Here is a 22,408-nt window from a genome sequence, read left to right on the forward strand (position 1 = left end):
CAGTCAAACCGGCAATGTCTGCTCGTTAGGCGGATGCTCTAACCACTACACTATTACTTGTGCTGCTTCATTTGCATGTATACCCATGGTTCATAGTTACCCGAACACACGCCACAACACTTCACTAACACAGCAGTCATCCATTCTCCAGTTGGAAAAAAACACACCACTAAACATGCACCACTCCCTACTGCTCTAGACACATCCCATATGTTGGCTCACTCCAAGTATATTCAGACGTCCCAAGCTTATAGTCCTGGAACATACATTTATTATAATTCTCAGGGTATTCAAATAGTCATCCATTTTTTGGCTTGTCCAGCTGGAGACTGGATTGCTCTGTACTTGTTTGAAAGTCAGACTTAGCATGTGACAAAGTTATTCTCACTGTTTGCATTCTACCTGTGGTTGGAGATGCAGGAGGTTTGCTCACCTCTGGCCAGCTTGATATGACAGCACTGAATAATACAGAGGTTCTGCTGCTGTTTTCCTTCGCATTTGTTATGAATGCTTTATTGTGATCATATTCATTCTTCATAGATATATATATATAAGTATCTGTCTGTATATACACATGTATATACACCTACATACTTATTTACATTTCCCATACCGTTGAATGACTGCCACTTACATCTGCTTGAATGTGCCTTACTCACCCTATATCTGACAGCCATTATTCTGGGCATCATATAAAATTAGCAGCCCTTGCATGGCTTGGACCAGGAACAGAAACACAATAGTCACTGGTCTGACCACTAAATTGATACATTCTGCATGGATGGTAGTTAGGATATATGACTTTACTACAGGTATTCCACACTACTGGCAACAAATGTGACAGTCGGTTGGTGTACATATGTATAGTACAGGTTAATGTTCATATGTTTCTGAGAGACATATGTATACATTTGCATGTATACATATTTATGAATAGGACACAAACTTGACAACTACTTATATGCATGTATGTGTGATGTGTAGCTGTAGCTATGCAAATATAAGTATGTATTTATAGATATATGACTACATATCTGGGGTTATACATGGCCATGTATATGAGCACCTGCATCTGGCAGGGACCTGTACCATTTGTATACAGGGGTTGTGTGCATCATTACGACGTGGAACCTGGACAGGGTATACAATTTGTGGACATGTACTATTTGGAAGATGGCTATGGGGAAGCTTCTAGGGAACATGTGAAAGGTATATAGTCCCAATAATGCACGGGGAGAGACGTGCATCATGGTCAGGTGTTTCATCCTGGGTCGTAGGTTCTGCAGGACCGGGTGGAGGCTGAGCAGGGTTGTGGACAAGTACTGCTAATCCAACTTGTCCGGATGTCAACAGGGTTGGAAATCGTGTTGTGCCACCAAGTCTAATCTTGAGAACAGACACTTATCCCATGAGGGATGTCCAGAAATTGTGGACACTGATGATCACCTGTCTTCTGGTTATATGAAAATGAGGGAGGGTTATACATGCATGGGCTACATAGTTTGCAGGCCTAAGACTGCCCAGGGTGAGACAGCCTACTAGATGTGGGTACGGGGCACTATGTGCAGATATGGCTGGGCCAGGCTAGCAGCCCGAGAATGGGTGGTTTTGGTGGATGTTCAGCAAGTGGGGGGTATGCTGTGGACTGGATGATGGGTATTCAATTATGTATCCAGGTGTGGAGGGGTTGAATGGCTCAGTTTAGGCCAATCCATTATGTTGGGAGGGTGACCTAATGGTCAAGGTGTTTGCCTTGCAAACACAAGGTACAGGGTTTGAGTCTCACAAGGGATAATTGGCTAGGCTTAAAATGGCTCGCAAGGGCAGTTAGCTTAGTACTATTCTATGAACCTATGAACCTATGTGAGTGTGAGCTGGTACCATTTCTGTACATGTGTATCATACATTTTAATGTTCATATGTTTGTGGGATTGTGTTCTGCAATATGACCTGAGAGGGTGTATTGGGGATGTGAATGTATGTTCTTTAGTTTCCTTTTTGATTCTCCCATTGCTCCCTCGTACACCTCCAGTTCACCTACTGGACATCCGACCCAGTCTCCACTTGGTGAATTATTACATTACCCATCACCTCCCCAAAATCCACATACACACCATCCATCCCTTCTCTGGTTTTTGGCCCATGGCACAGACAGCAGTACACATTGCATACTCTACATATCTCTGAACCATTATGGTTGTGAGGTTAACTCTAGCATATTTGGTCTTCCATATGCTGTACTTCACTCACATAGGAACACGCAAATACTTATCTTTCATGACATGGTAGGTTGACCCAGGTAATACCCATTCATTTTTGGGCCATCCAGACAAGGACGACTCGAACCATGAATGGCCAGATTTTAAGCAAATGCTCTAACCATTGGGCTAAGCTTAGCAAAGGGTGATGGTGCGCAAATATGCTGCATTTCACTTCCACTTGGTATAAAAAGCAACACCACAATGTAACTTGGACACAGGGATTTTAAATGTAATACTTCTACAGACATTCAGCTACGTGCTTGTGTGTTTACTCCTGTGATTTTATTTTGGTGTTCACGAAACTCTCTTGTATGCTTTGCAAACATTTCAGTATCCACGGACACTGACAGGATTGATTACTATTAGGGGCAGGCTGTACTAGTCAGCATTTTAGGTTTGCACGACTGTAACAGACATGTTCATGCCTCCGTGCAGCGCTTAAACACACCCCCTGCATTCGTGCACATTTCCTATGCACGTGGATGGTGCGGCAGCGCACCTTCATTAATATGCATATGGTGCTGTTGTGCCATCTCTACACCACATGCTCGGTGCAAGGCTAACACCGTCCTTGTGCCGAGCTTCATGAATCCCACGGCAATTTGTGTATATCTGGCATGGCTTAGTGGTAACTCACTTTGTCTGTGGTATGCAGGGTCTTGGGTTTGAGCCTTGCAGAGGTTGTTTGTTTTGTTGCTGGGCAGAACACAGGCCATTGGATACAGAGTGATTAAGGCACTTTAAAGCAGTTGTAAGTGGGTTTGCTCGTGTTTGCACAGAGGTAAGCAGTGCTAACATTCGGTTACAGTTTCTTATACTCAGTTAGCTTCTAAATTGCTTAATCTGTGTAGGCAGTGCTTACCCTCGCGCAAAAAAGGCTTAAACCCACTTACTGCTGCTTAAAAGTGCTTACTCCTGCTTACCCCTGCATTAATTTCTTTAAAAGAAAAGAAAAAAAGGGTTGATAGGAAAGTGGGAAAGACACAAAGAGGGAAAGACAGTAGGGAAAATAGCTAGGGATGTGCAGAAAGGGTGAAGGGAAGGTCCATAGCTGCCTGTTCCTTCTACAGCAACAGCTGTGCATATACACTCAATGTGGAGGTAGATTTGGGCACTCAAACCAGTGGGAGAGGGGTGAGGACAGCAATAGTAAGTTGTGATGCCAATTAGACTGGATTACATGCTTCCAGTGAACAGGTGTGTGAAATGAACAGCTATGTATGGGGCAATATTTTTTTGTGGGAAAAGATTGCCCTTTTTTTCTTTTTTCAGGTGATAGTGGGATGCTGGGGAGGGGTAGTAGGTATATTTGGGAAGGTAGGTTGGGTAGGTTAATAGACAAGACACACATAGCGCATACAGGGGTGGTATATGACACATGTGGGGGTAAACACCTTGATGGGGAGGAGTGTTTTGCTATCAGAAGCCCACAAGTCACCTAGTGGTAACAGTGGGACTGAGGTCCCCACCCATGGGCAATCACCACTGCACCTTCACAGCCCGAAGGTGGCTGTGCTGGGGGATGACCTACAGAGCCAGGCTGACTCTTTAATCACAACAATCAGCCCTCAAGCTGGCATAGACGATCACCGACCTGCTGGTCGATCGCTCTATGCACCAGGACCCCGACCTGGTGACGGGTGACAGGTGCCTGTCCACGCCCACTCCCAGGGCGGGGCAAGCCCCATCCCCTGAGGAGGTTCCACCCAAAGGTAGTGTAGGACCAATGGACAGGGAGGTGTGGGGTTGTGCCCCAGACATGCTGGTGACCGATGCCTCGGCCAGCTGTGGTGGGACAGGTGGGTCCGCTGGGACCAGCCTTCCTAAGCGTGCTACAGTGTTTAGATTAAATCATCATATATGGGTTAATAGTAGTCAACACATTCCAGGGTTAGGTATAACAGCATGCATAGATATTCCCATTAACCCAGACACCAGATATGGAACAGTTGCATAGCAAACAAAACATATGCATATACGGGACCACTGTGGTAATAAGAACAGCATGCAGATACTTTGTTGGCACCATGCCAACAATGTTGGAATAATTCAATATGGCACATGCATGGGAAACATTAAAATATTTATCAAGCAATTGAATATTATCAAAATCAGTACATACCAGTTGGGGTGGGTATGTTGATTATTGCTAGAGATAAGGTGGGGGGGGGAAAGATGTCAATTAACATGTAGTATATTCCTGTAGTCAACATTACTTTCCTAGTCAGTGCTGCTATCTGTACCTTACAAGTCTAACTACACTACCCTATAGGCTTATTTTGGACAATGATATGGCTGTCATCATCATTACACATGAACCAGTTTTACCTGCAGTATACATCTCTTACCTAGTATACCTGTGGAAGGAATGTTTAACACTAACTGTTGGTACACATATGCCCGGATTCCGGGTTGATGTTTTGCACTATGCTATCCAACTCTTTCTGTACAGACTCTGACCATGTGTTGACCACATGCTGGTGTGCCGGGACATATGTAGAATATTGCCCTCTTCCACCTTTACCAACCTGACACACACATAAACATCCTTTCCTACACAGTTATATTATGTAGCACAGTGTGGGTGACAGTGACCAGTGATACTTTATTATTCAGAGAAACTGCAACACTCACAATCCCCTACAGTACCAGGGTGGACAGTACCAGTACAGGTTATGTTGGTCTGTATTTCGCAGCACAGTGTTTGTATCCAACGTACCTGTGGGAGCAATATATGTTAGCACTACCTGACTGTTGCCACACAAAGTACCAGATTACACATTAGTATTATACACACACATCTCACTCAAGAAATTCACACCGGGGATCATGCCAGTCGCCCTACTAGACAGGGATCCAAGGAAGTAAATAGTGTGGGAAAAAATAGCCAGGGAATTGTTATGGCTAGGCTTGTATAGGCCCTAAAGCCGATAGCCTAGTACCAACCTATGAACTCTGTTACTGTACACATTCTGGTTATAGCTTGACAACATGAGAGTGTGGATAGGACATACTTGCAATATTACTCTCCTAACAGTTTCTGGGGTTGCTACAGTGACAGGTGTGTTCTCATGATGGTTGACAATCACTTGTATTCCGTTTGCTGGCTACACATCTGGCATCATCCCACAGACTTACCAGGGGGACAGAGGGACAGGCAGCTGATATGGGCACATATACTAGATATTCTGGCCTCATGTGTACAGTTGAGGGATATGAATCTGTATGCAGTCTAATTCCACTCCCAGGATTCAAATCATGGCTGTGTCTGCTACAACTTAAACACTGTCCATCACAGTTGTGTCTGCTATATTGATATTGCTGTATATCTCCTATCTGCTTTCTGTCTTATTAATCCCCTGTGCTTATGCATTATGACCTTGTATAACAACACTCCTATGCAGATTTCCTAGACAGTTATATGTTGTAGGACTGTGTGGGTGACAGTGATGTGTAATACCTCATTATTCAGAGCAACTGTATATCATTCTTGTATTTCTGGGAACAGTAGTGGTGTCTGACAGACCTGTTGGGAGGAATGTTTATTAGCACTACCTGAATGTTCCCACACACAGTACCAGGTTCCACATTACTATTATGCACATACATCTCACTCTGTTACTGTGCACACTTTGAACACAGCTTAACAAGTTGGGGTGTAAATGGGACATACATGGCTTCTTAGTCATATAAGCTATTGGGGAGTTGCTAGTATGCCAGGTTTGTTATCATAAAAGTGTCAATCAGTTGTATTTCCTGTTTGCTGCCTATATGTCTGGGATCATCCCACTGATTTCCCAGGGGGGACAGGCTGATAGGCTATAGATATGGGCCACTTTAATAGACATTCTGGACATATCTGTACAGTTGTGGGGTATGATTCTGTATGCAGACTACTACCACTGGCAGGATTCTAACCATGGCTGTGTGTGCTAAAAAATCAACGGTTCACATCTCAGTTGCATGTGCTGTTCGGGTTTTGTTGTATGCATTTTCCCTGTTTACTGTCTATGTGTCTCTCAGTTGTACTAAATGGCCTCTGGGGATTACAGCTGTCATATACAGGCATTCCTACACATTCAATGTATGGTGCATGGTGTGGGTAACAGTGCTTGATACAAAAGTACTATTACATGATTGCAAATCTACATTACCATATGATACCAGTATATACACATGCAGTCCAGCAGTTAGACTTGTTTTGTCAGGATATTACACTTTTATTGCCATACAAACAATATGTGACTCTTCCTGCCATATTCTCTAGTATATGCAGTACTTGCCTTGAACAATACAAGTTTTATACTAGCAATTAATTTACTACTACTTTTATTTTTATTTCCTATGACAGTAAAAGCATGAGTAATACTGATCTGCCTCGCGTTGCAACTGCACCAGGCAGCTGATGTGGGCCTCCTGGTTTGCAGCCCACTCATTGCAGCTGTGGAGGACATAAAAGGAATATTTAGCCATACCTATCCATGATATACCTGAGCTGACACTAATTGCACACATACTGGGGTGATAATTACACATGTCTGGAACATCCCCTGATGCTCTAGCCTCTTGGATCCACTCCTCCAAGAGGTCCCCCTTCAACCGCTTCAGGTCGGCATAGGGGTGCCTGACCTACTCACCATTTTGGGATATGCCAGTGGCACTGGTGAGGTCACGGGTGAGATGGTCCCAGGCCTCCACCTTATATTGCGAGCCCTGGTACTGGCCCTGCAGCAGTCTCTGTGCATGGTCTTTAACTAGGAGTCCTGCCATGACTTTGGACTCCTGGATGTACCAGCGCTGTGCCTGGAAACACACTCCTTCTCCGCTTACTGCCATAGTGCCTGCAAGGGGAAGCTACAACCATCTATGAGCTGTATTCCTGCCTCTTGCATTTAAGTTTGGCCGATTTCCTGCACTTTTCTGTGATTGGCCAGTTTTGAAAAGGCTAAACTATGGGCAAACCTGCTTAACTAAGGTTAGCATTGTTTAAAGGGGTATACCACTGGGCACAAAGCGTTAGCTGGTCTACACATTGCTCACACCTCCTAAGCTGGCCTGTGCAATGCTTAGTGTTGCTTACATTAGACATTCATTATAATGCCTTTTTGGCATGGTGTTATTATCCATTACACCTTATATGTATGCCTGGTATCCCTGATTGATGTGTACCTATGCTGTGTGGGGTCCTTGTGTTTTATTGGGGACTTCGACACTCTGTTGCAATTACACCCCACTTTTGGCCTTACTGCTGTACTCCAGTTCACATATTTATGTTATGTAGTGAGTTATGGTACATATGACTATACTGATGCCTTTCACAGGTTCAGTTTGGTTGTACTATGGTGAGGACATGTTTACTAATACCTCATTTGTCTACACTTCTGTGATGGCTTGGTGGATAACTGCTAGGACTATGGTGTATAAGGTCCTGGGTTTGATCCCTGCATGGCTGTTTATTTTGTTGATGGGCAGAACAAGGGCCATTGGATACAGAGTGATTAAGGCACTTTTGAGCACTTGTAAGTGGGTTTGCGTGACGGTAAGCACTGCTAACCTGCCGTTACATCTGCTTACAGAGAGTTAGCTTTGGAATTGATTAGCCAGTGTATGCATTGCTTACCCCCATGAAAACACACTTAAACTCACTTACTAGTGCTTAAATATGCTTACTACTGCTTATTTCTGCTTAAACCTGCTTACTAGTGCCTTATTTATTATGACACTGACACTTCACATGTGCATTTCCTGCAGTACTCCAATTTATAAATATATGTTATTTAGTTGGTTCTGCAACAAAAATATTGGTCATAACATGCTTTACCATGTAAAATGGAATGTGTTGTAGTGGGACTTGAACCAGGAGGGCCTGCTCATAAGGCAAGTACTCTGCCCACTACACTATTGCTATGCTGCTGCATTTGCATATATCTTCCTTGTTATCCTCTTCAGCCTTTTAAGTTGCTTTAACCGTAGTTAAGCGTTGGGCACATCCGTGCACCTACGGTTAGCTTTAATCAGATTTTTAAAAAAATTATAAAAGGGTTTCTTCATTTTATTCATATGTACTGTTGCTGTTGTACACATGGGGGACTGTTGGTGGGGATATGCGGACACCTATGAGCGTTCTCACTCATTCCTTACCCCTTTTTGCTGTTCTACATTGCAGAGGCGTGTTTACTCTGGCAGCTCTGGTCTCAGACACACCCCCTACACTCTTACACACGCTAGGAGCTCAGGCAGCGCGCCTTACTAATATGCATGGTGTGCTGCCATCCTGCTCCTAAATGGGCGCTTCCATGCAGGACTAAGCTAGTCCTACATGGAAGTTTAGTAAATCCGGGGGAATGTTCTGTATGCTGTTGCCTTGGTAAGGCATGTTTGAATCTGTCATTTTCCACACGTTGTGCATGATTGCCATTCTCCTGTCACAGTGATGACTGCATCATGCTTCACATATGTTTGGGTGTACTTAGAAGCAGGCAACGTTGTGTGAGAAATAGACATATATCAACAGACTTTTAACTTTTATCTTGGTTTGATTCTTCACAATATTATGCAGCTTCTGTCATCACGTAATCAGATGTTCAAAACCCACATTGCCTGACTGTAAGCATTGTGTGTACTAATGCTATTATGTATGGATGATATCCACCACTCTTATAATGTGTACAATTACAGTGAGAAAGGTCTTCCCCATTCTTGTTATCTCATACAAATTGAACGCAAGACAATCATATTTATTTATTTATTGACATTTGTTGACTGGGAAAGTCAACTGGGCTTGAGACCCATTTTCAGTGGAGGCCCGGGGAGAAAAGCTTCAAGTTACATGAAAATCATTACATGAATTTGTAAGGAAACAAAATTATAATTATAAAGCAAGTGAAATAATCCAGAAAACTATCTAAACAGAAAATATGTTGTAAAAAGGCACAATACAGTAACAATGGAACATTAGCAAGTAGGAAAATTATACAGTTAGAAATATTTAACAATACAGCAGTTTGTTTTGGGGGAGTAGGAAAAGGGAAAGACAGAATTAGAGTAAAACTTAAAGGTAAGACAGGTATAGTCAGAATCTTACAGCTAGGCAGTGGGAATAAGTAGATTATAGGTGGCATATATTTAATGGTAGTATTAAAAGTAGAAAGTGACAGAGAAGAAAAAATATGTTTGGATGGTTGTATTGATGGGTGGACTATGAATCTAAAGATTAGGGGTAACTCATATAGTGTAACAGCATAACATATATATATATAGGTATATTTGCTACGTGAAACAGTTTTGCTAGATTAAGGAGGCTCTGGATATGTGTTGCATGTGCAGCTGGAATTATCAGTGAAATGTTGTTTTAGTTTTCTTTTAAAGGAGATTATGTTGGCTAATTCTGTAACGGATGATGGGAGGGTGTTCTGCAGCTTAGTTATGGAATGGGAATAGAGGCAGCTACTTGCTCTTTTACTAGGTTTTGATACTTTAAGTAGGTGTTTGTTGTTAGAGCGTAGATTTTTGGATGGGACATAAAGTTCAATGATATTTTTCAGGGAAGGGCAACACTCGGGTTTATAAACGACTTTATGGAAAAGGTAAGTTGTGTGTAATGTAGGTAATGTCCAAATTCTAGCCAGTTTAGTTCTTTAGTGGCCTGGTAATGGTGGGTGCGATTTGGTTGGGCTGATGCAAATTGTACAATCGCATAATAACAAGACTGTAGTTTGTGTTGCAAAGAGTTGTGGAGAGTGGTGAAGATAGGAGTCCCATGTAGTAAGGCTGAAAGGAGAACACTTTTTGAAAGTGTTATTCAGATAGATTTGTCTAAGTATTGTTTGTTTCTGTAAAGTTTGCCTAATTTGAAGTGAGTCTTTTTTATTGCATTATTAATATGCAAGTCAAAGCTAAGTTTGTTGTCAATAGTAATTCCAAGCAATTTGGCCTGATTTACTTACTCTGTTGTGGTTTTGTTTATGGAAAATATAGTAATGTCTGTGGGAACAGGTTTAGATGCAAAGATGAGTAGTTCAGATTTATTAAGGTTAATTAATAGATGTGATTGGTTTAGCCAGAGTTCTATGGAAGAGAAGTTATTGTTGGTACAGATTATGGTTGAATCGTCTGCATATTGTATGGTAGTACAGTCAATGAGAAGTTTATTTAGGTCATTTATAAAAATGTTGAATAGTACGGGTCCCAAGACTGACCCCTGGGGCACTCCTATGTTATTTGGGAGAAAGCTAGATAGGTTATTCAACCATTTTACAGATTGCTGTAGGTTTTCCAAGTAACGAGTGAATCAGCTTAGGGTGGCATCAGAGCATCCTAGTGAGTGGAGTTGCTGGATAAGTTTGATGTGGAAGACTATGTTGAATGCTTCTGAGATATCCAATAACAGGACTGATGTAAGTAGGTTACTATCTAGGGCGCTATAGATGTAATTTGTGAAGGATACTTAATGTAATGACTTCACATAGCTGAAGTCACAGCTTTGTTAAGATTTTCACTGTGGCACAGGTGACTCAGACACACATTGTTAGTCAGCAGAATTACATAGCTTGTTGTTCAATTCCAGCAAAGGGCAATATTATATGAAAGAACTCCAGCTCTATTCAGTCGCTTACCGCTTGCTCAGAGGTGACCTTTGCCTAACATACAAGGCCATGTCAAACCCAGATTTGATTAATATGCTTCACCTCAAAAAATCTAGATCCGTCAGAGCCACAAGGGCGGGAGACTTAAACCTCGACACGGCTATAAATAGGACGTGCTGGAGGGATAGATTCATCACCCAAAGACTCCCTATGCTGTGGAATAAAATCCCGGTATATGTGAGGCAGAGCACCTCGCTGGCCTTGTTCAAGAGAAATCTTGACCAATGGATGGGAGATCGCAGATATACCCCAGGGATTACCTCAGTGTCACTGCTCAACAGAGGCACAGCAAAATAATGGGTATAGTTCCCCATACTAAAGGGGTGGCGTAAGCCACAAAACTATGGGCTAGGCTTGTAAATGCCCTCGGGCAGATAGCCTAGTATGAACCTATGAACCTATGAACCTATTACTCAAACAAGACTGTCTGAAATTATTTTTAGTCTGGAAGAAGAAATATAAAGTGATTTTGTAATTTCTTGTCACTGAAACAGTTGTTCTGTAAATGGAAAAGGGTGAGTGCTCCTGTGGCACATGCATTGAGTAATCATGTGTATAGCATATCTACACAGATACAGTGTGGTTCAGTTCTGGGACAATGTTGTTATACAAAACAACAGGAACAGCATCCTTGGCAGAGAAACATTGATATTGCACTGCTCACAGTTGTGCGAACATTAATATAGTTAATGCCTTGTCATTATTTTCACAAAATCTTGCTGTACAAATTATCCTCAAAACTCCTTTATTACATCACTCATCAATTTCAGTTATTTGTGACAAGATCCATTGCTATGTTGTATGGCCATTGCAGTCAATACATAATTCAGTACAGTGTGTGGTATGATAGGCAGAGGTTTGAATCTGGTAACATCTGTCTGTTATATAACTGTGTCAGAGAAGATTGGCTTAGGGAAAGGAAGTATTTATGGCATAGCCAGAGGGCAGCAGTTTTATGCATCACTCTCCAAGGTAGGATAGCCATACCCATTACAATAGAGAATTGCTGTAAGCCCTTCAAGGGTGTCTGTCATGACATACACAGTATAGCTATTCCTTTGGCATCACAGGTTGATAAGCATCTTTCTAATATCTGTCTTGACATGTGTTCAAGTCTGACAAGACGCACATGTTGTATATGTCATTGATTGTTCTCAGGCTTTACATAGTTTCCAAATAAGAATGCACTGATTTTCATGTCTTCCTCCAAACATTTATGTATTACTGCTTTTTTACACTGTACAGCTTTATAGGGCATGATGACTTACATAACATTTCTTACAGTATAGCATGATGTCAGATCATCATAAACTGTGCTTGAGCCTTTAAGACACTTTCTAGTGTGTATCTGTTTTTTACATGCTGTTTTGGCAGTGTTCTCTGTAACTACTTGTGAGCATGCCCAGTATAATCATGTAGTAAATGTGCTCCATTTATGGACAGAGACCTTGAATGACTACAATGTTATCAGATCTATGTTGTCATTTGTCACTTGTGTATCTAGAGTGTTATTATATTACTGTTTAGGATGTACATGTATATAAAACACATGCTTGTCTAATACATGTGTCAAAGTAACATATTCCTTGTCTGTGGTTGTCAAATGACAACGAATGTGGAAAAAATGTCCATTTCTGATGTGCCTCACACAACAGCTGTAGGACCATTTCTTACTATTTATAGATGGGCTAACTATTTAGGGCAGCTAGATATAAAGCAGAGTGGTAAAGCTAAATTAGGTGGTGGTGTATGCATCTATGTTAACAGATGGTGCAAAGAATGTAAGCTGATTCAGTCATACTGCACTGAAGATGTGGAAATATTGGCACTAAAATGCAGACCTTTCTATGTACCAAGGGAAATCAGTGGGGTATATGTCACAGCAGTGTACATCCCCCCAAGTGCTAATACCACTGAAGCTCAAAATAACTCCATAATATTATCTGTGAGCTACAAAGCAGAAACACAGAATTTGCACATGTGATAGCAGGTGATTTCAATAGAGCTGAGCTTAAGGAGGTGCTACCCCATTTTTATCAGTATGTGGATTTACCCACCAGAGGGGGAATACCTTAGACAAAGCTTACTGCAATATTAAAGGAGCCTTTAAAGCTTTGAAACACCCCAACATAGACAGCTCTGATCACACTGCCATCCTGCTTCTAAGACGGCTTTTGATCAGAGAAAGAACATCAACTGAACAGATTAGAGTCTGGCAGGAGGGTTCCATGGATTGCCTTCAGGACTGTTTCAATATCACCTGCTGGGAGGTCTTCAAAGACGTGGCTATGCTCAACCTCCCGTTAGCCATAGACACCTATACTGATCAGTTTTTTGCCTACATAAATAAATGCATGGAGGATGTAACTACCATGAAAGCCATCACTGTAAGAGTTAATCAGGAGCCCTGGCTCACCAAGAATGTCTACAAGCTACTGAGGGAAAGAAACACAGCCTTCAAGGCAAATGTCAAAGAAATGTTAAAGGTGGCCAGGTAAAATCTGAAAAAAGGGCTTCGAAGAGGCAAAACAGGAGTATGGAAGGAAAATCCAGTTCTGCTTCCAAGACATGAGGGACACAAGAAGCCTATGGCAGGGGATACAGCAGCTCACAGACTATAAGACCAAAACACCCCAATGTGATGACAGCTTGGAATTCTTAAATGAACTGAAATCCTTCTTTGGCAGATTTGAGGTGAACACCACCATACCTTCTAAAACAAACACTGACAAAGAGGAGACAGTGCTCATCTTAAACTCCGAGGAGGTGAGACTTCAGCTTAAGAAGATGAATCATTGGAAGGCTGCTGGACCAGACAATATAACTGGCAGAGTGTTGAAGGGGTGTGCTGATCAGTTATGTCTGGTACTGACAGATATCTTCAACTCATCCCTTGCTATGGAGAAAGTTACCTCATGTTTCAAGGAAAAAAGTATTGTCCTACTTCCGAAGAAACCCAACCCTACTTGCCTCAATGACTTTAGAATAGTCATCTTAACCTCAAACATCATGAAGTGCTTTGAGAGGATTGAGGAGAAACATCTATCTGTGATTCTGCCTATGTCCTTCGATCCACTCCCGTTTGCATACTAGGCAAATAGATCAACTGCAGATACTATATCAGTCACACTGCACCTTACACTAAACACCTAGAAGGGAGGAACAACTATGCAAGGCTGCTGTACATCAACTTCAGTTCTGAATTCAGCATTGTGATACTAATGCAACTGGTAGATAAACTTGTGAAACTCAAGATAAACAAGCACCTATGTAACTGGACTCTTGAATTTCTGATTGGTAGACCCCAGTGAACATGTGCTGGAAACAACACCTCTCAATGCATTGTCCTGATTGTTGTGCACTAAGCCCCTTGCTCTTCACCATCCTTACCCATGACTGTACTACAAAACATAAGTCAAACCATATTGTAAAATTTGCTGATGATACAACTGTCATGGGTCTCATTGGTATGAATGAACATAACTACAGGGATGACGTGACCAAAAAATGATTATGGACTTCAGGAGAAAGGCAACAGTTTACCAACCACTTACTATCAAAGGGGAGGTAGTAGACAAAGTCAAAACAACCAAGTTCCTGGGCCTTCACATCTCTGATGATCTCTCCGGAGCTGCTAACACCCACCATATAGTCCAGAAGGCTCAACAGAGGCTTCACCTCCTGAGAAAGCTCAAAAAGGCCAGGCTCCCACTGTCTGCTTTTATCACTTTTTACAGGGGCGCTATCGAGAGCATCCTCACTAGCAACTTCATAGCATGGTTCAGCAACTGCACAGCTGCTGAGAAGAAGAAACTACAGAGGGTGGTAAGGGCGGCTGAGAAAATCTTGGGCACAAACCTCTCTTCTGTTCAGGAGCTTTTCTTTACAAGAGCAAGAAAGAGAACATATAAAATATTTGCTGATTCGACCCATCCGGCACACAACTGGTTATCACAACTTGATGTCTTTCACTGTAGAACTACCAGATTCAGGAACAGTTTGTATCCCACAGCTGTGAGACTTATTAATACAGACACCAACCATAATACATGATGCACCGAAGCCTCTTTTTTCATTTAATCCTGCTGCCCTGAGCAATTACCGCTAACATTACTATTATGCAATATGATGGCTTAACAAGCGCAATATGGTAATTAAGCAGCTGCTATTCACTAGTCTCTATTTATTCTCTATCTTAACAGTGTAGGAGTTTGTTGGTGGGTATTTATTTATTATTTATCATTGGATAATGGGTATTGAATGTGTCTATGTAATGTGAACGACCTCTTGCATGTCATACGTGTTGTTATTTCCTTTCTTACGTTATTCTTTGGTAACGCTGTATCTATGTTATTTGCACTGCATTTCTCTCATGAGCTGGCATTTGTAATTTTGTTTAGGCTGCAGTTGTGTGGCCCTAAATGATAATAAAGTTTATTTGATTCTTTTGATTTGATTCTTTGATATGTGCTGAAATTGAGAATACAGCACTACTGTCAGTTAGCACACATACACACCCTATATATGCATGTTGTATTCAATAACTACAGTCTATGCAAATATCCCCTATTGTATCCACTACCTTTGCTGTTATTTTGGCATGTTATCAACATTAATATCACTTTTACTCCCCTTTCATACAATGTTGCATTGTGTCCCTCTCACATTCATTGTTAGCATGTCTGGTTATGTGCATGGGTTAAGAACTGGGAACAGGATTCATTATAATTATATCAGTATGGATGTATTTCTGTTTAAAATGTTTCTTGGTGACATAAGCCAATTAAACTATATTAACTGAGTACCTTTCTCTGCCAAGCCACGGTGGTAGAGCAGAAGCATTGTTGCCTCACAGCAAGAGGTTCTCCTGTTCGATTCTCGGCTGGAGTACCATCTGTGTGGAGTCTGCATGTCCTCCCCGGGTCGAGTGGCCTCCGAAAGACATGTGTGAATGGGCATGCCTTCGCTGAAGGTTGGGTGTTGGGCTGGCAACTCGGCACCATAAAAATCAACTGCCAATCATTAGCAGACCAGAGTTCCACTGTGGCGACCCCTAACCAGGAAAAGCTGAAAAGACAAACAACTGAGTACCATTCTCTGTTTACTCTCCCCTCTTACTTATGTAAGCACTATTAACATTGTATTCTGTAAACATTATCCCCATTTAATGTCCTCTGTATTTTATTTCATATAAGCAAAGTGCCCTTACTTTATAAAAGCTAGTCATGCATGCTTGCATAATTGGTTTGTCTACAGGCAAACAGTTTTGTTTACATTGTGTGCTTGTGCTTCCCTGTAACATTTGATGGCTGACAACACTCCTGCTGACCAGGAAACAAGTACTTGCAATCCTGTAAGACTGATGAGCAGCATGCATATTCATTGAGCGCCGCTGCTGATCATAGGTTCATAGGTAGGTACTAGGCTATCGGCCCAAGGGCCTATGTAAGCCTAGCCAGCAAGGTTCCCTATCATACCAATGTGCTGCAATTGTGTAGGCCTCACACAAAGCCTACAAAATTGTTAATGAATCCCAGGCTATGCTACAAGCTGTATCTGTTTGTATGTATTTTACTATGGCTTGAGGACATGAGACAATGTTCTGTATGCTGTTGCCTTGGTAAGACATGTCTGAATCTGTCATTATCTACACATTGTGTCAAGGAAAATGTGTTAAACCAATAAGCCATTAGAGTTTTCAAGCCAATGTCCAAGGATTACTTATAACTCACATAAAATCTGTTTGTACATCCATTTTAAAGACAATGTGGTAGTGACTGTTTTATCAACAAACTACATTTAGTTATGTCACAGTGTTTGTATTAGAATTTTCAGTAGACAAACTATTATTAGTAACTGGAAAATATTAGGACTGCTAGAACTGTTTGTCTACAAAACAGACATTAATTGGAAGTCTCTGCAAGCTAAAGCACAAAACTTAATGATGGCATTGCTATTACATGCATCATTTAAAAAGCATCAAGACTATAATGTTGATTATATGACTTGGTTTTTGTATTTTTGCACTGTGATTGGATGGTTATGTCATGTCTTCAATGTGAAAGGATATTTCAAGATTTTTTTGTGTCTAAGTTTTATTCTGATGAAGCCTCTATATGAATAAAATACAAAATAACTACAATTTTGTTCATTCATATAGTGGTTCCTCCCTGTGGTTTGCTTTGATTTTTGTCCTCCTTTATTAGGAAACCTATAGTTTATTTGGATTGATTCAGGGGCATAAATATCCTAGCATTTGAAAACATGCTCCTTAAATAAAAATAAACTTATCCATGGTAATAAAAGAAGTGGGCTGGGATTCATGAATGCTTGCTTGTCATGCTAGGCTCATTTGCATGACAAGCAGTGAAGAGTGCTGGTGTGCGATTCAGGAAATAACCTTACACATTATGACCAGCTGGAGAACAAAAGATAGCAGAACTATATTCTGATGACTGTATAATGAGCTGTGCTTTATGTTAAAGATGTGAAAAACATAGTGAGTGATTCAAAAACATATAAAACATGTGCAAACACATTGCTCCAGACTTGGCAATGAATTTAGCTATATGCTTACATTCAGACACCAGAACAATTTGAAATAGCGGGCTGTTCCTTATAGAACAGAAGAGGCTCTGCTTTGTGATTTTTGATTGGCTTGTATGCTGGTATAAGAACCAATCAAAAATCGCAAAGCATATCTCAAACAACAGGAACATACACTTAACCGACATTTACCAATCCCCACCGGTGCTGGTTAAGTGACACTTTACTGTACCGGTTAGTTATCACTAATACCTTGCATGGCTTATTGCAAACATTTTATGGTTATATATAACATTACTGCAGTATGAGTTTGTACAGATGTGTTATGCCAGTTTTTAAGCACCCAGCCTAACATCAGTTAACATAACTGCTTCTATATAGCCATAATATAGGTGTCTCATTGCCATTACAAGAGGTTTATTGTGGCTTTTAGGGGATAGAGTCTGACTTCTAGTATGACATGCATTATAATATGCATTTTGTCTGCAAACAATGATCCTGCGTGAGCACTTAATTATGTATAGTTTTGAAAACAGTGACATTTGTAGTAACAATAAAGGCAAGTGTTGTACTTAGATGAAATACAATGGATGCTTATTGATAAAGGGATTGTACTCAGATGAAATACAATGGATGCTTATTGATAAAGGGATTGTACTCAGATGAAATACAATGGATGCTTATTGATAAAGGGATTGTACTCAGATGAAATACAATGGATGCTTATTGATAAAGGGATTTTATTCAACAATGTTGAAATCTGACTTCTAAAGATTACACCTTCTACCTCCACTTTTATTTCATTAAGGTAATCCTGAAGTTATAATTCATTGATGTGGATAATACCCCTGATATTAGTGGTCACCTCACGAATACTAATAGCACATCTGTGCGCACATTATGGAATAAAAAGTTAATTTCCAAAGAAATGAGAAAGCATAACTGAAATACATACCCAGAGTTAGTTGAAATGTAAAGAACATCAAAACAGTCTTGAAAATATATTCAATCTCCCTCAGTGGCATGTCTGGACATATGGTCATGTCTAAAAATGCTTGTAATAAGCTTGAGCTATAATGTGCCATATATATGGCCCTGTCCACTATATCTGGCCTCACCTAAAACAATAACAATGGCAGTTACAACACAAGCACATCACACACTTATAACAAGTCTTTTATAAACTACAAACGACATATCTGTAGCAATTCTTTGCACGACAGTTGGCATAGAGCAGTATCACTGGTAACTGATGACTTCAGAGAAGATCCAGTTCTCATCCAATGGCAAAAACTGAAAACAGAATTATGCTTGTAGTAATATTTTGTCATTGGTCATACACCTGAGCTTGGCAGCACTGCAGTTCGGTAAACAGTTCTGCGAGAATGAAAGTAAGTCATGTCCTGTGCTACTTGTTTATGCTTTATTGGCATATTCCACAGCTGATATGATCTGGCCATTCCAGTGCACTTTGTTCATTGCTGTATATAACTGAGAGGGATGTTTTCACATTTTTCCCAGTGGCACAGAGTGAGTCATTGAACTTGTACAGTTACAAGCATATTAGCATATTGATATCAATGAGTGCAGTATTAATTTCAGTTGCATGTACGCCTTGTTATAATCTTGCACAGTATGCACATGTAAAAGCATATTGTCACTGATGCACCATTAACAAAGGACATAATGGCAGCAATACATAATGCACAGGACATAATGGCAGCAATACATAATGCATTGATCTGGAGGATAACACTCAGGAAGGAATGGGTGGCAGTTCCCTGTGTTGCAGCTGTCACCATCACCCAAAACCACCCTGTTCAATCTTCTTCAATAATTCTGTCATCACCTTTGTGATTTCCAACTCCTTCACCTGTGAGACACATGGAGGACCAAGTTCCTATGTGACTTCACCTGTTGTACCATTACTGTGCAGCATATCTGTTAGCCCATTATGACTTCTATTCCAGCAATGTATACTTAGCATTGTTGTTATACACACATGTATATCATTCCCTACCATGGCAATTCATGTGGGGTAACACATGCATTACTTCACAAACATGTAGATAAGACTTCTGAATAGTAGAACAAATTGCTGCTGTCATGATTGCGTGATGCTTGGCATCAAGCAGCACCGCTATCGTACTTAGGTAATGGTAACTCATACTTCACATCCTATGACAAAAACTGATGAGAATTTGTCTTTAGACACATTCATGTGCTGTACATCATTCTAATATGCTTAATCCTGCTGTGCAACAGACAGCAATGGTGAAAAGTAATAATCATATTAATATGTGGAGACAGTTATTATTATAGCTATAATGGGCTCAATAGTTGCTTCCCTTCGGCTATATGCTATGACTTCATCAGTGGCATCAGGTCCATATAATGTGGAGTTAGATAGGCAGCTATGCGATTCGAACAGTGTGTGTCTGATATGATTGTGTAAGAAAAAGAAATTGCTGATATGCAGGAATGACTTACTCAACTGATGTAATGTGAAATATGTGTTTTGATGGGTGGACAATTTTAATCCCCTAAGCATTTTATTTCCTTGTAAGTAAGCAGTTTAATGAGATATGTTTTTCATCTTCCACTGTGCCACTCTTAGCACAAAGCAGCATCAATACTGAACACTGAGAGATAATAATTCTCATTTCTTGTCTTCTGGCAAAAGCTGCAGGGAATTTGTCTTCTGACACATTGTTTTGCTGATTGTTATGCAATGAATCTCAGAGACAATGTGCAGAGCAAAATAACACTCATGTAGGTCTATAACCCTGATGTGATGTTCAAATTGTCTGCAAGGACTGCTGAGGCTTGAGTTCCACCAATTGCTGTTGTCTGTTGCACAATGTTCATTTCCCTTGTCAGTCTTTTGTAATGCTTTCACACTGTCTGCAAATGTGTAGTTTTTCAAAACCATTGTACAAATAGTTTAGTGGCATCCATAGCTAATGCACATGTTATATGACTGTGAGTCAGGTAGGCAGGGGTTCAACTCATGTCTGCTATACATTGTGACATTATAGAAAACAATTGTCACTAGTCAGTAATGACTTACTACAACCGATGTGTTATGATATACTCTGCTTTGATATGACATTTTCACAGGAGTGTTGTTTGCTCCCATATGTGCTGCGGTCACTTTAACCATGGCCATATTCAGTAACATACAAACTATCGATGACCTTCATCTATGTTTGTAGTTGCTGACAAGAGTTGTATAACTTGTTCTGTGGCATCATTGGCCAGTGCACTACTTATGGGAATGTGAGATAGGCAGACAGTGTTCAAATCTATGCTGATTTCACCCGTGTAATACTGACAAATGTCATTATCATATGTAATAATGTCACATAAGCATAAAACTGTGGTAGTGTGGCATGTCCCCCTGACAAATTCCATGCCATGCTATCATCATGCACTGAGTCATACAATGGTTGTTATCTTTCAGTCCCTACTGGCATTATACATATTTTCATGGTTTAGTTTCTCCAAGTCTTTTGGTATTCTAATACCATCACAGGAATGGACCATTCCAAAGTCAAAGTATGATTAAAGTTTGTGAAATTAGTATTGTTTCAGTCTTTGATGTTAGCCAAAATTGCACTTTGCAGTGCCTGCAACGTGCTCAGAAGTGAATCCTTTTGTAGTTCACAAGGCATTGCATGTACTGGTATCATATCTGAATACGACTGTCACTTCTTTTTTATTAGACCCATAGCTCCTACTACTATTGCAACTGTTTGGGTATCCGTCTTCCACATTGCCCTCATTTCTGCCTGTAAATCTTGGCATTTTATGAATTTGTGTCTCTCTGTATGTAAAACATGGTACTCACTGGTGTGTAAAAGCAGCAGCAGGTCTGCAGAGACTCTGACCAGTCATAGTTTCACAAATGTATATTTCAGTACTGAAAGCAGCAACAGAAGCTTGTAGAGATTAACACTTTTGTTTAATCCATAACAAACTTCATCAGATAATGGAGAAAGAAACAGACACAGTTTAAATTTCCTAGTTAGGATCATATGATCATTGTGATATAACAAATGGTACTACTCGTGATTTTAACATAGACTGGTGCACCTGTTCCTCAGAACCCCCAATCACCCATATTAACCTGCGTGCATTTACACAAATCATAACCACCCCTACCAGGATAGGTAAACCTAACCAAAAAGAAAGCATACTTGATTGGGTACTCATAAATATTCACCCCCAATTGTACACCTCTGGGACCCTCCCTGATGACCTAAGTGATCACCTTCTCACCTATATAATTAGGCACAAAGCCATTAAACCCCAACAACCCTTACTCAGAATGGTAAGAAACAAAAAATACTTTAACCCTGCCAAATTCCAACAAGAACTAACTCATGTAAATGGTCTATTCTAAAACACCTCCCCTTAGAGGAACCATGTGTACACTTTAACAACAAATTCCTTGAGATCCCTGATTCTCATGCACCCGTTTGCTCAATAAGAACTAAGGCAAAAACTGTGCCATCATTTTCTAAAGAGCCCAAACTAAAAATTACCCTTAGAAACAAAGCATGGGCATTATGGCGTACTACTAAAGACCTCTAAGATCACATTAAATATAGGCAATCTAGGAACGAGACTAAAAAAATCCATTTTACAAGACAAAAAACAATGCTACTATAATTTACAGAAAATAAATCAAAATAACCCTCAGATGTTTTGGGCAAGTTTAAATGAACTACTCCATCCTGGACAAACTTCAACCCCTATCCCTGCAGCCACCATTGATAAACCCCCTGAGGATGTCTCGGATAGTTTTAACCGATTCTTTACTGAGACAATTCAAGCCCTAGCTAGCCAACTACCTCCTAGCTCCCCCGGCCCTGAGGGTACCAACCCTAGAAACCAACTCTCATTCAGCTTCCAGCCAGTCGCCACTTCACTTATCCATACCTTGCTCAAAAA

This window comes from Protopterus annectens, chromosome 2.part2 (assembly GCF_019279795.1).
Source record: "Protopterus annectens isolate FY-2018-M chromosome 2.part2, PAN1.0, whole genome shotgun sequence".
In the NCBI taxonomy this organism is placed as follows: Eukaryota; Metazoa; Chordata; order Ceratodontiformes; family Protopteridae; genus Protopterus; species Protopterus annectens.